General features: G+C 49.6%; 1 long non-coding RNA gene across 1 annotated transcript; it reads left to right on the forward strand.

Moving 5' to 3' along the window:
• Positions 1-10,055: 10,055 nt before the first annotated feature.
• LOC146766511 (uncharacterized) lies at positions 10,056-13,460 on the forward strand. Its single transcript, XR_014957577.1, has 2 exons — positions 10,056-11,411; positions 11,682-13,460. It is a non-coding gene; the product is annotated as an uncharacterized LOC146766511 (long non-coding RNA).
• Positions 13,461-15,817: the final 2,357 nt, after the last annotated feature.

Consider the following 15,817-nt stretch of genomic DNA (forward strand, 5'->3'; position numbering starts at 1 on the left):
AACGTGGGATGTACAGCCCCAGGGGATTGGGGTGCACAACCAGGGACTTTGGAGAGCTCACATTTGGGATGAGGTGCAGGGAACCGGGGATTTTGGAGATCTCAAATTCGGGATTTTGGGGCTCTCAAATTCGGGATTTTGGAGCTCTCAAATTCGGGATTTTGGAGATCTCAAAATTGGGATTTTGGGGCTCTCAGGTTCGGGATTTTGGGGCTCTCAGGTTCGGGATTTTGGGGCTCTCAGGTTCGGGATTTTGGATCTCTCAGATTCGGGATTTTGGAGCTCTCAAATTCGGGATTTTGGAGCTCTCAAATTCGGGATTTTGGAGATCTCAAAATTGGGATTTTGGGGCTCTCAGGTTCGGGATTTTGGGGCTCTCAAATTCGGGATTTTGGATCTCTCAGGTTCGGGATTTTGGATCTCTCAGGTTCGGGATTTTGGAGCTCTCTGATTTGGGATTTGGATCTCTCAGGTTCGGGATTTTGGGGCTCTCAGGTTCGGGATTTTGGATCTCTCAGGTTCGGGATTTTGGATCTCTCAGGTTCGGGTTTTTGGATCTCTCAGATTCGGGATTTTGGATCTCTCAGGTTCGGGATTTTGGGGCTCTCAGGATCAGGATTTTGGATCTCTCAGATTTGGGATTTTGGGGCTCTCAGATTTGGGATTTTGGATCTCTCAGGTTCGGGATTTTGGATCTCTCAGGTTCGGGATTTTGGATCTCTCAGGTTCGGGATTTTGGGGCTCTCAGGTTCGGGTTTTTGGATCTCTCAGGTTCGGGATTTTGGAGCTCTCAAATTCGGGTTTTTGGATCTCTCAGATTCGGGATTTTGGGGTGCTCCGGCTCAGGATGAGCCAGGGAAGCAGGCAGGAAGCTGAGCCTTCTCCTGTGGGCAGGACCAAACTGGAATTCGCCAGGTGGAGCCCAGGCCGCTTCCCAGGAAAATCCTGGTTAATGATTTCCCTGGGAACACGGCCTCTCATCGTCTGACATGGGAGGAATTTAGGGAATTCACCTAAATTAACCCCAAATTAGAGCTTCATTTCGGTTAAAAATCTCAAAAAAAAAAAAATCTCAAATTTGTTCAGGGAAATCTCAGAAATAAAAAAAAACACTAAAATTTTTTTTGGAGTAAAAATCTCTTTTTTTTTTTTTGAGAAAAATCTCAAATATTTTTTGAAAAAAATCATTCTTTTTTTTTGAGAAAAATCGTTCTCTTTTTTGGAGAAAAATCTCAAATATTTTTGAGAAAAATCTCCATTTTTTGGGAGAAAAATCTCAAATTTTTTTGGAGAGAAATCTCAATTTTTTTAGAGAAAAATCTCTTTTTTTTTTTGGAGAAAAATCTCAATTTTTTTTTTTTTTTGAGAAAAATCTCCTTTTTTTTTTTTTTTTTTTGGAGAAAAATCTCACATTTTCCAAATGGATGTCAACTTGGAAAAAAAAAAATCCAAAAATCCCTTTTTGATTTTTCAAACCGAATGAAATCTCAAATTAGAGAACCAAACCCATTTCGCCGGGAAAACCCCAAAATTTTTGGGCGCCGTGGCACTGGAAGGGGACCCTCAGCCGGGCGGTTTGGGCTCTTCTGGCTGCAGAGAACAGGAAGCTCCTCACCCTCCTAAGCTGAAAATGGAAAAGTGAGTTAAAATAAGCCCAGACTTGCTGTATTTAACCATTCTATTTTATTTTTTTTTTGTTTTCTTTCCTGGCAGGCAAGGGAGGATTTTGCAATTCTGTAAACTTGGAGATGAGAAATGTTGATTTAGAAATGGTACGGGATGGGATGGGTGTTGTTGGAAGAGAAATGGAGATGAAAGCGAGTTTTAAAAGGTGGTTTTATAAATAAGAATTAATTCTTCAGGGAAGTGGGATTATGAAAGGTGCAGCAGGGTTTGTGAGGGGTTTAAATTATTGGTTTTTAAGGCGTTTTTTTGTGCGGTGTGGGAAACGTTGAGAGGTTAAAAAAAAAAACATTTTGGGTGTTTTGGGATTAGGAAATAGCTGGGTTTTGATTGGGATGGTGTGAATGATAACATCAATCCCCCCAAAAAAGACATTAACCCCCCAAAAAAATACATCCATTCCCCCCCAAAAAGACAAAAATACCTCCAAAAAATACATCAATCCCCCCAAAAATACATCAATCCCCCCAAAAATACATCAATCTTGCCAAAAAAGTCATCAATCCCCCCAAAAAAAGACATAAATTCCCCCAAAAAAGACATAAATCCCCCTAAAAAGTCATCAGACCCCAAAAAAGGTATTAATCCCCCCCAAAAAGACATAAATCACCTATATTTTGCCTATATTTTACCTATATTTTAACCTATTTTTACCTATATTTTAACACCAATCGCCTATATTTTTACTTATATTTTACCTATATATTTACCTATATTTTACCACTAATCACCTATATTTTCACATCTATTTCCCCTATATTTTAACATCAATCACCTATATTTTAACTGATATTTTCACGTGTACTTTTACCTATATTTTACCTATATTTTATGTATATTTTAATATCAATTGCCTATATTTTTACCTATATTTTGCCTATATTTTTACCTATATTTTTAATAGCAATCACCTATATTTTTACCTATATTTTAACCTGCATTTTAACTTCTATTTTAACAATAATCGCCTATATTTTGCAGATACTTTACCTCTATTTTTACCTATATTTTACCCATAATTTTTACCTATATTTTATCTATATTTTATCTATATTTTTACACCAATCACCTATATTTTATCTATATTTTTACCTATATTTTAACACCAATCACCTATATTTTAACCTGTATTTTACCTATATTTTAACCTACATTTTAACTTATATTTTAACACCAATCACCTATATTTTACCTATATTTTAACTTACATTTTAACAATAATCACCTATATTTTACCTCTATTTTTACCTATATTTTACCTATAATTTTTACCTATATTTTACCTATGATTTTTCTCTATATTTAATCTATATTTTTACCTTTATTTTAACACCAATGAGCTATATTTTAATCTATATTTTAACACCAATCACCTCTATTTAAACCTATATTTTTACCTATATTTTAACAGCAATCACCTGTATTTTAGCCCACGAGGTCCTGCTCCAGTGCGTCTCTCCCAGCTGGAATTCTCCTCTCCCAGCTGGAATTCTCCTCTCCCAGCTGGAATTCTCCTCTCCCAGCTGGAATTCTCCAGGCTATCCGGGTTTTTCACAAGCCTGGCTGTAGTTCTTGCTTTGATTTCTCACTTTGTCGGACCGGACCCTTTTCTCACCCACAGATGGGGCAGCCCGGAGGAGTTTTAAAAACTTTTATTCCATTTTCTGTCCTGCAGGGCAGCGTGTGGGGCTCTGCCCTCAGTGGGATGTGACAAACATTAAATACCAGAAACTCCCTGGGCTGCATTTACAAGAACGTGCCAATATCTGTCACCTACGTTGGACAGTGTGTCCCCAGCCTGAACCAACAGAAAAATGCCAACACCACAGTGAGACATGGAGGGCATGGAGAAGGAGAAAAAGGACAAGGCACACCCAATTTCCTCCAGCTTGTCCCCTTTGGACCCCTCATCTAGAATCCTAAAATTTTACTTTTGCACCTGTGCCACACTTAATTATTACTAATATCAAACACTCAGAGCTGGTAATTGATCCTGTAAGACTGAAAACTCTTTTCCATGGACAGAGATCACAGCCAGTGTCTCTGGGGGCTCTGTCCAGGGGGGCTCCTGACCCCTGCCAGGGTCCCAGGGCAGCCAGAGGGAATTCCTGGATTCCCACATCACACCATGCTGTAAATGCCTTAAAGCCAAACATCCAAAATGCATCTTCCATAGTTCCATTTCTCCAAAGTATCCAGTCTTGTTTGCAAGGCCATCCTGAAACTTGCTTCTGGTTTCATTCTCTCTCAGCAATGTCTGTCCTATCCCATGGCATTTCTAAGTCAGCATTTCTTATCTCAAGGTTTGCACGCAGTGTGAGCCTTCTGGCAGGCTTGGAGAATTCCTTACAAATCCATTTCCTGCACATTTCCCCCCCCAGATTGAAGAAATATGAGACTTTTCCCCCAAAAGGCATCACCCTTGGGTGCTCTGCCCCAGATTCACAGAGTCCCACCCATCCCCTGCAGCCAGCCGGGAAGGCAGCAGGAGCCTTCAGCTGGCAAATCTGGAATTCCACATTCACCTGGCACACCTGAAATTCCACATTCACCTGGCAAACCTGAAATTCCACATTCACCTGGCACACCTGGAATTCCACATTCACCTCACACACCTGAAATTCTGAATTCACCTGGCAAATCTGAAATTCCACATTCACCTGGCACACCTGGAATTCCACATTCACCTCACACACCTGAAATTCCACATTCACCTGGCACACCTGAAACTCCACATTCACCTGGCACACCTGGAATTCCACATTCACCTCACACACCTGAAATTCCACATTCACCTGGCACACCTGGAATTCCACATTCACCTCACACACCTGAAACTCCACATCCACCTGGCACACCTGAAACTCCACATCCACCTGGCACACCTGGAATTCCACATTCACCTCACACACCTGGAATTCCACATTCACCTCACACACCTGAAATTCCACATTCACCTGGCACACCTGAAACTCCACATTCACCTCACACACCTGAAACTCCACATCCACCTGGCACACCTGGAATTCCACATTCACCTCACACACCTGAAACTCCACATCCACCTGGCACACCTGGAATTCCACATTCACCTCACACACCTGAAATTCCACATCCACCTGGCACACCTGAAATTCCACATTCACCTGGCACACCTGAAATTCCACATCCACCTGGCACACCTGGAATTCCCAGAGCAGCAGGAAGGAGCCAGAGGTTCCCTCTCCAGTCCCAAAGCACCGCGCAGCGTGTTGATCTCCCAGGAAATGAATGCAGCTGGGAGCAGCCCAGCTCTCTGTACATATCAGCCGGGAGTTTTGTTATCAGGGAAAAGCCACCAGGCTTTTCTTTTGCCCAGCGTGGCTTTCATCCCTTCAGGGTTTGGGGGGAAAAAAAAAGAGCTGCTAGCTCCAAAAGCTTTCCTGGAGGTCTTTTCTTCAATAAACCACAAAGCCCACGGTGCTACAGCAAATAATCTGCTTTTTGCTGCAGAGCAGGGGCAGCCGCGGGACAAAGAGCTGGCAGTGCCCACGGGGGGCACCACGTCCCCACTCAAACCCACCCATACAAAAGCTGCCGATTTTGTGTGAGGAATTACAAGTCACACGGGTTCGAGTAGTGAGAAGTTTGAAGTGAGGCGGGGTGGAAAAGCAGAATTTTGGGGTTCTTAGAGGGGGCAGAAGATGGAGGGATCCGGGCGTGTCCTGGCCTCCTTCTCCTTGGCCCTGTCCTCCATGTCTCGGTGTGATGTGACACTTTGCTGCTGGTTTAAGGCAGAGATTCACAGTCTGACGTGGGAATTGGTAATAAATTGTAAGCATAGAGACATGGACACACGGACACAGGGACACACAGACACAGGGACACACGGACACACAGACACACAGACACACAGACACAGGGACACAGGGATACAGGGACACACGAACACAGGGACACACGGACACAGGGACACAGGGACACAGGGATACACAGACACAGGGACACAGGGACACACGGACACAGGGACACAGGGACACAGGGACACAGGGATACACAGACACAGGGACACAGGGACACACGGACACAGGGACACAGGGACACAGGGACACAGGGATACACAGACACAGGGACACAGGGACACAGGGATACAGGGACACAGGGACACAGGGACAGAAGGACACACGGACGCAGGGATACACAGACACAGGGACACAGGGACACACAGACACAGGGACACAAGGACACACGGACGCAGGGATACACAGACACAGGGACACAAGGACACACAGACACAGGGACACACAGACACAGGGACACACGGACACAGGGACACAAGGACACACGGACACAGGAACACACAGACACAGGGACACACGGACACAGGGACACATGGACACAGGGACACAGGGACACACGGACACAGGGACACAAGGACACACGGACACAAGGACACAGGGACACAGGGACACACGGACACAGGGACACATGGACACAGGGATGCACAGACACAGGGACACACGGACACAGGGATACACAGACACAGGGACACAAGGACACACGGACACAGGAACACACAGACACAGGGACACACACAGGGACACACGGACACAGGGATACACAGACACAGGAACACACGGACACAGGGACACACAGACACAGGAACACACAGACACACAGACACAGGAACACACAGACACAGGGACACAGGGACACACAGACACAGGGACACACGGACAAAGGGAAACATGGACACAGGGACACACGGACACAAGGACACAGGGACACAGGGACACATGGACACAAGGACACACGGACACAGGAACACACAGACACAGGGACACACGGACACAGGGACACAGGGACACAGGGACGCACAGACACAGGGACACATGGACACAGGGATACACAGACATAGGGACACAGGGACACACGGACACATGGACACAGGAACACATGGACATGGACACAGGGACACACAGACACAGGGACACACGGACACATGGACACAGGGACACACGGACACCATTTCCATTTCCATTTTCCATTTCAAGGTAGGCTCCTGCCTTCCTCAGCAGACACCTGGCTTTTCAAACCAAGACAATAATATTCCCCCAATATATATGATTTTCCCCCCTACTTCTGCTTTCTAAAAGCACATGGGAAGGTTTCAGCCTTTCCACTGAGGCTGTTTCGTTCCTGCGCTCATGCTTCCCTAAAAGTATAATTCTAACAACTTTAATTGTACATTATTTTCTCTCGGAATTGCCCCCATGGATAATTTATCTTCTCTTATTGTAGCAGGAGGGAGCACAATCTTATCTTTCAGCTCCAGCAAGGCTGACAATTTCCTATCTTCTGATGCCTTCTGCTCTTCACTATGTTGGGGCTTTGTTAGAGAGTTGATTAAAGCAAAATTGCTTTTTTTTTTTTCCCTGCAATTTTGCTGCAATCTCACCCAGAAATGCCCAAAGAATCACAGTCATCTTTCACAATGTCCTGCGTTCCCTGCTATAAAACTCTCTCCTGCCCAGGCTGGAGAATTCAGCACCCTCTGTAATGTTTGCCATCAATTAAACCTCCCCTCCTGTCACTCCTCCGAGCTTTAGGAGGTGAAATAGTTGGGATATTCAGCCCAGTCTGGTCACTCACTCTTGTTCATTTTCTCCTGTTGATAAAAGAATCTTTTCCTCCTAAATTGCTTTTCTTTTACTGTGTGCATCCAGCTCTTCCCAATCCTCTGCGCTGCAATTTCCTCAGCTTGTTTCTCAGGAGGCTGAAGGTTCCCCTGTGCATGCTAAAATCCCCAATTCTCCCAATTTCACCCATTTCCGTGCCTTCGTGGGCCACAGAACTGTGAAATATCCCGAGTTAGAAGGATCAGCAAAGCCCAGCTGCTGGCCCTGCACAGGACACCCCAAAAGGTGGCACCTATGTAACCCTGACTCCACTTTTGGGGAGTTCTAACAAGGATTTTGGGCTGGCCTAGATGACTTTGGGGTTCTGGTAACCCCCAGCCAGCGGGAGAAGGTTTTAGGATGTGTGTTGTGCATCACACCTCAATCCTGGGGCAGATTGCAGCCCACCCGTGTCCTTGCAGATCCCAACAAGATGAAAATGGCCATTTCCCAGTCTGGAAGCCCAAATTAGGCCAGATTCAGCAAATTCCAGCTCAAACTAAGAAGAGCTCCCTGCGGCTGAGCCTACCCCAGTAACAGCAGAGGGTGGGTGGTGGGTGGGGTCCCAGGGAAAGCTGCTCCCGCCCATTAAAATCCACCAGTGCCCCCCTGGCTGGGCCCTGCTCTTCCTCATCGCTGGGGTTTGTTTTCGGTGTCACCCTCCCGAGGGAGGAGGGAGCCTCAGGTTTTATTAAATCACATTTGTTGCATCACTGGCTGAAGTGGATGTGCCCCAGGGCAGCAGAGAACGCTGATCAGAGTGAGCCGTTCGGGTCAGAAGCACCCCTGGCTCACGCAGGACTAGGAAAATGATATTTATCTTTTCCAAGCCCAGCTGATAGCGCTCGTTTGGATTTAGCTGCCGAAGGACGAGCTGCAAGGGGCTGGGGAAAAGAAACATCCCCCACAAGAGATGTGAGAAGCGGCACGGGGCTGCTGCTGCCAGCTCGGCAGTGACCTCCTGGCTGTCCCCTCTGTCACTGCCGCGCCGATCGCAGCTCATTGTCTTCATTTCACGTTAATCACTGCTCTTTAGGCGGATGGATTATCGGCCTTTCTGCCTGGCTGCCCGCGCCCTGCGGCGCCTGGGGCCGCTCAGCTGGGCTATTACAGCACCGATCCCATCGATGGCTGGGACACGGAGCTGTCCCCTGTCCCCAAACCAGCCCTGGATATCCCAGGATGACCCTTAGGGACACACACCATGCGGGACAGGAGCCAGGAGGGGATCCTGGTGCTCAGGGGTGGCAATGACAGCACTAATCCTATCGGTGGCTGGGACACGGAGCTGTCCCCTGTCCCCAAACCAGCCCTGGATATCCCAGGATGATCCTTAGGGACAGGCACCGTGTGGCACAGGAGCCAGGAGGGGATCCTGGTGCTCAGGGGTGGCAATGACAGCACTGATCCCATCGACGGCTGGGGCAGAGCACTGCCCCCTGTCCCCAAACCAGCCCTGGGCACCCCAAAGTGACCCTTAGGGACACACACCGTGTGGCACAGGAGCCAGGAGGGGACCCTGGTGCTCAGGGGTGGCAATGACAGCACTGATCCCATCGATGGCTGGGACACGGAGCTGTCCCCTGTCCCCAAACCAGCCCTGGGCACCCCAGAGTGACCCTTAGGGACACACACCGTGTGGCACAGGAGCCAGGAGGGGATCCTGGTGCTCAGGGGTGGCAATGACAGCACTGATCCCATCGATGGCTGGGACACGGAGTTGTCCCCTGTCCCCAAACCAGCCCTGGGCACCCCAGAGTGACCCTTAGGGACAGGCATTGTGTGGCACAGGAGCCAGGAGGGGATCCTGGTGCTCAGGGGTGGCAATGACAGCACTGATCCCATCGATGGCTGGGACACGGAGCTGTCCCCTGTCCCCAAACCAGCCCTGGGCACCCCAGAGTGACCCTTAGGGACACACACCGTGTGGCACAGGAGCCAGGAGGGGATCCTGGTGCTCAGGGGTGGCAATGACAGCACCGATCCCATCGATGGCTGGGACACGGAGCTGTCCCCTGTCCCCAAACCAGCCCTGGATATCCCAGGATGACCCTTAGGGACACACACCATGCGGGACAGGAGCCAGGAGGGGATCCTGGTGCTCAGGGGTGGCAATGACAGCACTGATCCTATCGGTGGCTGGGACACGGAGCTGTCCCCTGTCCCCAAACCAGCCCTGGGCACCCCAGAGTGACCCTTAGGGACAGGCATTGTGTGGCACAGGAGCCAGGAGGGGATCCTGGTGCTCAGGGGTGGCAATGACAGCACTGATCCCATCGACGGCTGGGGCAGAGCACTGTCCCCTGTCCCCAAACCAGCCCTGGGCACCCCACAGTGACCCCACACTGTGTGGGACCAGAGCCATGAGCCACGAAGGAATCACGGAATCACAGAATGGGCTGATGGAAGGGATCATCAGCCCAAGCCCTGGCCCTGCACAGACTGATGACTGGGGCATGGAGCTGTCCCCAAGCCCCAAACCAGCCCTGGGCACCCCAACAATCCCAGCCTGTCCCACAGCCTCGGGGCTGTGCTCATTCCCTGGGCAGCCTGGGCAGTGCCCAGCACCCTCTGGGGAAGAATCTCCCACCTGACCCTCCCTGGCACAGCTCCAGCCGTTCCCTGGGGCCTGTCCTGGGTCAGGGCAGTGAAGAGCCGGGTCCCTGCCCCTCCACTGCCCCTCAGGAGGGTGGCACAGGGAGGTGCCCCCTCCGCTTCCCCTTCTCCAGGCTGAGCAAACCAAGTGCCCAGACAAGCAGGGTGGCATCTCCAAATACATCCCTGAGGGAAAACAGCTCGTTGAGGTGGCCTGGATGGAACCAACAGGGAGGCCCCAGCCCTGCTGCCTCCTGAGCAAACTGGTGCCCAGTGACAACTCCTGGGCCACTGAAGCCCTGGGCAGCCCCCCTGGGGTGGCACTCCCACCCACGGGTGTGGGAACCCTTGTAAGCTCAGCCCAGGGCTGCTCCTGGCTTGTTCTGGGCTCCTGCTGGTCTCTAGTTTAGCCCCAGCTGTCCCTGCACCTCTGGGCCCTGGGGATCTGAGTCCTGGCCTGCATTGATTTCCCAGGAGCTCAGGTCTGGTTTGTGCCCCTGGAGGTGCCCAGGGACCTCCTGGCTCTGTCCAGCCCCAGGTGCCCCTGCTGGGATTGATCTTGAGCTGTGGAGGATTGGTATTTCCAGCCTATCTTGTGCAGCATGTGGGGAATTCTGGCTGCTCTCCTTTCTTGCCAGCCACAGCATTGTTCCTTTCCTTTTTCCTTTTACCTTTTTCCTTTCTCCTTTTTCCTCCTTGCTGCCCCACAAGGACACCTCGTGCCCCAAGCCACACCCCAGGCCACTAAGATGCCACGGGAGCAGCCCGAGTGTCCCCGCAGGACACGGGGCTGTCCCTGCAGCCACCACAAGAGCCCAAATCCCTGCTGGTTTTGGGGAGGAGCCCAGCTGCAGGCAGTGCCCAGCCTGGCTGGAGCCAGCCCTGTGCTAATCCAGGGGTGCCACCTGCCGGATCAGCCACATCCTGAAAATTCCTCCAGATGTTCCAAGTTTACCCCCCCGTGCCTTCCCAGAGATCCTCACTGGCATTCAGGGACAAGCTGGGGTGTAGCAAAGCCGCCCGTGGCTGGGAGGAGCTGCTCCCAACAAAAATTATGCCTTCCCTCAGGGTAATGAGGTCAGGGAATGACTGAGTTATTGAACTCCATTCCCTAAAAATTGGGTGGAGAAAAACGTTACAGTGTGAAGAATTTGCCTTCAATAGAGACAAATAATTTCGGGCTGGGTCAGAGAGGAGGGAGGAGGGAAAGCAGTTTGATTTGTGTCCCTCTTGCTCCTTCCCTGCAGAAAATAAGGTCAGGCGAACTCCAGCTGTCTGTGGTAACAGCTGATGTCGGCCCTGCTGAGATTGCTGACTCCGTGCGTGCGTTCCAAACCAGGCTGCCCCAAATCACCCTCGGCTCGTTTCGCACGGAAAGCCATTTCTGGGAGCGTGGCAGGAGGGGGAGAACCCAACCCAGCTGCCGCTCCCCGCGGGACTGGGAAGTGGCAACTCAGCTTTCTGGACATCTAGATGGTTTTGGTTTTGTTTGTTTGTGTTTTTTGGGGTTTTTTGTTTGGTTGGTTTTTTATTACTACCTTGAGATCTTTAATGTTGTTGGGGGTTTTTTTTGTGTGTGTGGTTTTTTTTTTCGGGGGGGGGGGGGAATTTGGGGTTTTTTTAGCAGCTTTGCCTTTGACTCCTTTCCCTCAGAGCACGTCCCTGTGTGATTTTACAAGCTCTCCCTTCTCTCATTTCTCAGAGCACGGGGGTTTTGTTCCGTTTCATTTTTCCCTGGCTGTTTAGGAGGAGAACTGAAGGGCTCACCTGTGCAGCAGGGTGTGAAGGAGGCCTCCGCGGAGCCTCACCCCGATGTTATCTCACGAGGTTCATGTCGTTCTCCGGCTGCCACGGTGCCTCTGGGGAGATGAATAGCCACGAATCAGGTCGCAGGTACCTTTTGGGATCGCTGTTTTCCTGGCAAGCGGCCCCGTGGGAGCATTATCTGATGTTATCCAGGGTTTCTCAGCCCTGAGAGCAGCTGGAAAAGAGGGGGTTTGTGCTGGACTCTGTTTCCTGCTCTGCCCTGGCCCTGAACACATTCAAAAGAAGGTGAGTCCATGTGAGGAGAGCAGAGAAATTCTTCCCTGTGATGGTGGGGGACAGAATTCCCAAGCAGCTGTGGCTGCTCCTGGATCCCTGGAAGTGTCCCAGGCCAGGCTTAACGGGGCTTGGAGCAGCCCTGCCCATGGCAGGGGGTGGAATGGGATGATCCATGAAACCCTTTCCATCCTGTGAAAGCTTTCAAGTGCCAAAACACATCACTAAACACATCAAAATAACAGGGATCTCTCAAACGCTCGCAGCTGCAAGAAGACAAGCTCCAAATTCCCCCACAAAATAAGGAGGATGCCTCTGTGCTGCTCTCTGAGAACTGAAACTCTCCTGAATTTCCTGCTGACTACAGGGTGTTTTTTGCTTCCTCTTTACTTACCTCGCTTTCAAGATTTTCTGTCTTCCTCATTCTGAAGGAATAAGCAGAGAATAATCAAAACTGAGACCCCCTCCAGGTGAAAATACGGGTCTTGATTGAAGGGAAAAGGCAAGGGATTGGAAACTTTGCCATACCTGAGTTTACCCTGGCATTCCTGAGGCCAGGAATCACCAGGCAAACACATCACCCTGCTCAGACTCCATCTGCTGGAATCCCAGGGTTTTCTTCACCACTGAGCCGCTGTGCTGGATCTAAGGCTGGACAATCCCCTTTTCCTGCAGAACTCCAGGTGTAAGAGGATTCCTCATCCACGGAACAAGAAGAGGGTTTTTTGGCCACCGTTGATATGGCTGGATACCTGAGTGAGTGCTTTGTTATAAATTTTAGGGATCTGTGCTCCAGAAGACTTGGGATCAGACCCATGAGGACATCTCCTGGCCATGGGGACCTCCTGCTCTGGTTTCTTGTGCTGGATGATCACAAATCCATGGATCAGCTTCGTTCTCCAGCGGAGAAACCTTCCAGGGATGCTCCAGCTGCCAGCAGGGCTTGTCCCCAGGGCAGAAGCAGAGTGTGAAAAATACATATTTTATGATTGGCTTTTCGCAAATATTACAATGAGTATTATATGTGTCATGTTAGAAAGTTATGCTGTATTAATTCTCTTAAGTAGTGTGTTAAATATAGTTTCAGGTTCCAACATAATGTTAAAGTAGGGACTGTGTATGTGGGGGAAGTTTTTTTTTTAGGAATGAGATACTCGCTTCGAGGAACACCTAAATCTTCCAAAGGAGAGGAATTTATGACTTCTTATCAGAAGAAACTAATTTCTTCAGGCCTTGCTCAGACTCAAGACACGCCAGGGGATTAAATGAAACAGCTGACATACAGCAGAGTTTCTTGTTTTAAATAAAATGTATGCATAATCATGAAGGATATATGAATATGCAACAAGTGTATTGTTTCAGGGGTGATTCCTTTGCTCACAAGGGATGCTTTTTGTGACTCAGTGTCCGAGAGCTTTATTACTCGAATTGTATTATTATTTTTATAACCATTTTATTACTATTAAACTTTGAAAATTTTAAAAACCAAGTGACTGGCGTTTTTCACAAGAGGAACACAAGTGACAGCTGAGTTATGCAACTGCGGAGAGAAACTCTGAGCTGGTGAGAGAGGAGGGGAAAAAATTCCTCCTGCTAAGTTGGGCTGGGGCCTGTGGCAGCGTGAGTCACCCTGAGCTGCCATGGTTACGGAGCAAGGATTGCTGAGCAGTTCCAGAGCCTGCTCCCAGCGCTGCTCACTCCTTCCAAACTTGGAAAACAGCACTGGAGGTGAGGCCTAATAGCGAGTGGGAGTCTGCAAGGAGCAGAGTTACAGCGAAATCCTGGGAAAACGGCGGGCAAATGTTGGAATCTGTGCTATTGATGATTCTGAGATTGCAAAAAGTCTCTGTCTGTCAGCCCCACTGCCAAAGCAGAAGCCATAATTGGTCTGTGCTGGTTTCCAGGTTGTTTATTCTGTTGATCTCTCACATGTTCTGCTGCCCTGCCCAGCTCTGTCCTGCAGGGCAGCGTGTGGGGCTCTGCCCTCAGTGGGATGTGACAAACATTAAATACCAGAAACTCCCTGGGCTGCATTTACAAGAACGTGCCAATATCTGTCACCTACGTTGGACAGTGTGTCCCCAGCCTGAACCAACAGAAAAATGCCAACACCACAGTGAGACATGGAGGGCATGAAGAAGGAGAAAAAGGACAAGACACACCCAATTTCCTCCAGCTTGTCCCCTTTGGACCCCTCATCTAGAATCCTAAAATTCTACTTTTGCACCCGTGCCACACTTAATTATTCCTTCTATCAAACACTGAGAGCTGGTAATTGATCCTGTAAGATTGAAAACTCTTTTCCATGGCCAGAGATCACAGCCAGTGTCTCTGGGGGCTCTGTCCAGGGGGGTTCCTGACCCCTGCCAGGGTCCCAGGGCAGGCAGGGCAGCCAGAGGGAAGCCCTGGACTCCCACAGGCAAAGAGCAGCACGAGGGGCAGTGCTGGATAAAACTGCATTTCTGGATCTCTGTTCCCCTTTTTGTATTTTTTTTTTTTTTTGCAAGGGCTGCTCTCAGGGTTGTTCCACACAGAGGGGAACAAAAGAGCCACGGTGAGAAAAAGCAGGGTAGTGTCACACAGATGAATCAGCTGGCACCAACAGTGAGTCATGGAAACGCACCGTGGAAATTCTTCAGCGCAGTGGAATCTCTGAGCACATGGAAGCTGGCATCCCTGGGGAGCCAGGGGGAGCCGGGATGACGTGGAGCACCAAAAAACTGCTGCTCCTCACGTGTGACCTCGCCCCTGCCGCCCTCAGCCAAGTCCTGAAGCGCTCAGGCAGGGATTTCAGCAGGGTTTTCATGTGAAAAGTGTGCCTGGTCCTTGCTTTCAGTGAGTCACAGCAGCGATAAAAGCATGAGAAGTGTGTTTGCTGATGGGCAGCTGAGACAGACCTGGGCAGGGTGAAGGAGGAGGGAGACAAAGTCAAGAAACCAGGACAGTTTGGGCTGTCACCACCCATAATTTCCCAGCCCACCCCACTCTGGGCATGCTGGTGACACAGGGCTATGCAGAAAGCTGAAAATCTGATCCTGAGGATTTTCTGCTGGTTTTTCCCCCAGTCTCCTTCTCTGCTGGTCTGTCCCATGATCTCCTACAAGCCTCATATCTCCCCACCATCAGCTGGGCTTAAGGGCACAGAACAAAAGCAAAAGCAAGCAGCAAATCTGACCTGGCATCTGTGATTTATGACAGAAAAATATAGAAAAGCCACCCAGAGCTCACCAACAGCTGATTTCCAGCATGCCTGGCTTGTCCAGTCATCCAGGAGTGAGATTTTGTGCTCTTTGCCCACAACTCCATGGCTAACATGGAATTACACCTTTGCTTCACGCAGCGTTTGTTTCCTACTCGTGCAAAAATGACACAGCCCTTGAAAAATCTTTTGTATGGAAGCATAGAAGTGATGGATGGAATGGTGTTTAAAATTATATCGGTGTTTTGTGGGTGCGTGGACCTTAAGCTGAGCAATTTGGGGTGGAACTGGGTTCCTCTGACACACTGTGACCCTTGCAGAACGGCACAGAAACTCCTGAGTGAGTATGAACAGAGCCAAATACCAGCTCTTACCTTGTACTCACCAGTGTTTTAAACCCATGAAGAACAGAAGTGAGGAGGAGTGTGGTGCTTTGCATATCCCAGCCAGAGGGGTTCCACCATGGCAGCTCTGAGGGGATGGATCCCTCAGGAGGGCTCTGCCATGGTGTCTGAGGGGATGGATCCCTCAGGCGGGCTCTGCCATGGCATCCCTGAGGGGATGGATCCCTCAGGCGGGCTCTGCCATGGCAGCTCTGAGGGGATGGATCCCTCAGGCGGGCTCTGCCATGGCGGCTCTGAGG

This window comes from Lonchura striata, chromosome 10, assembly GCF_050655825.1.
Source record: "Lonchura striata isolate lonStrDom1 chromosome 10, ASM5065582v1, whole genome shotgun sequence".
Classification (NCBI taxonomy): Eukaryota; Metazoa; Chordata; class Aves; order Passeriformes; family Estrildidae; genus Lonchura; species Lonchura striata.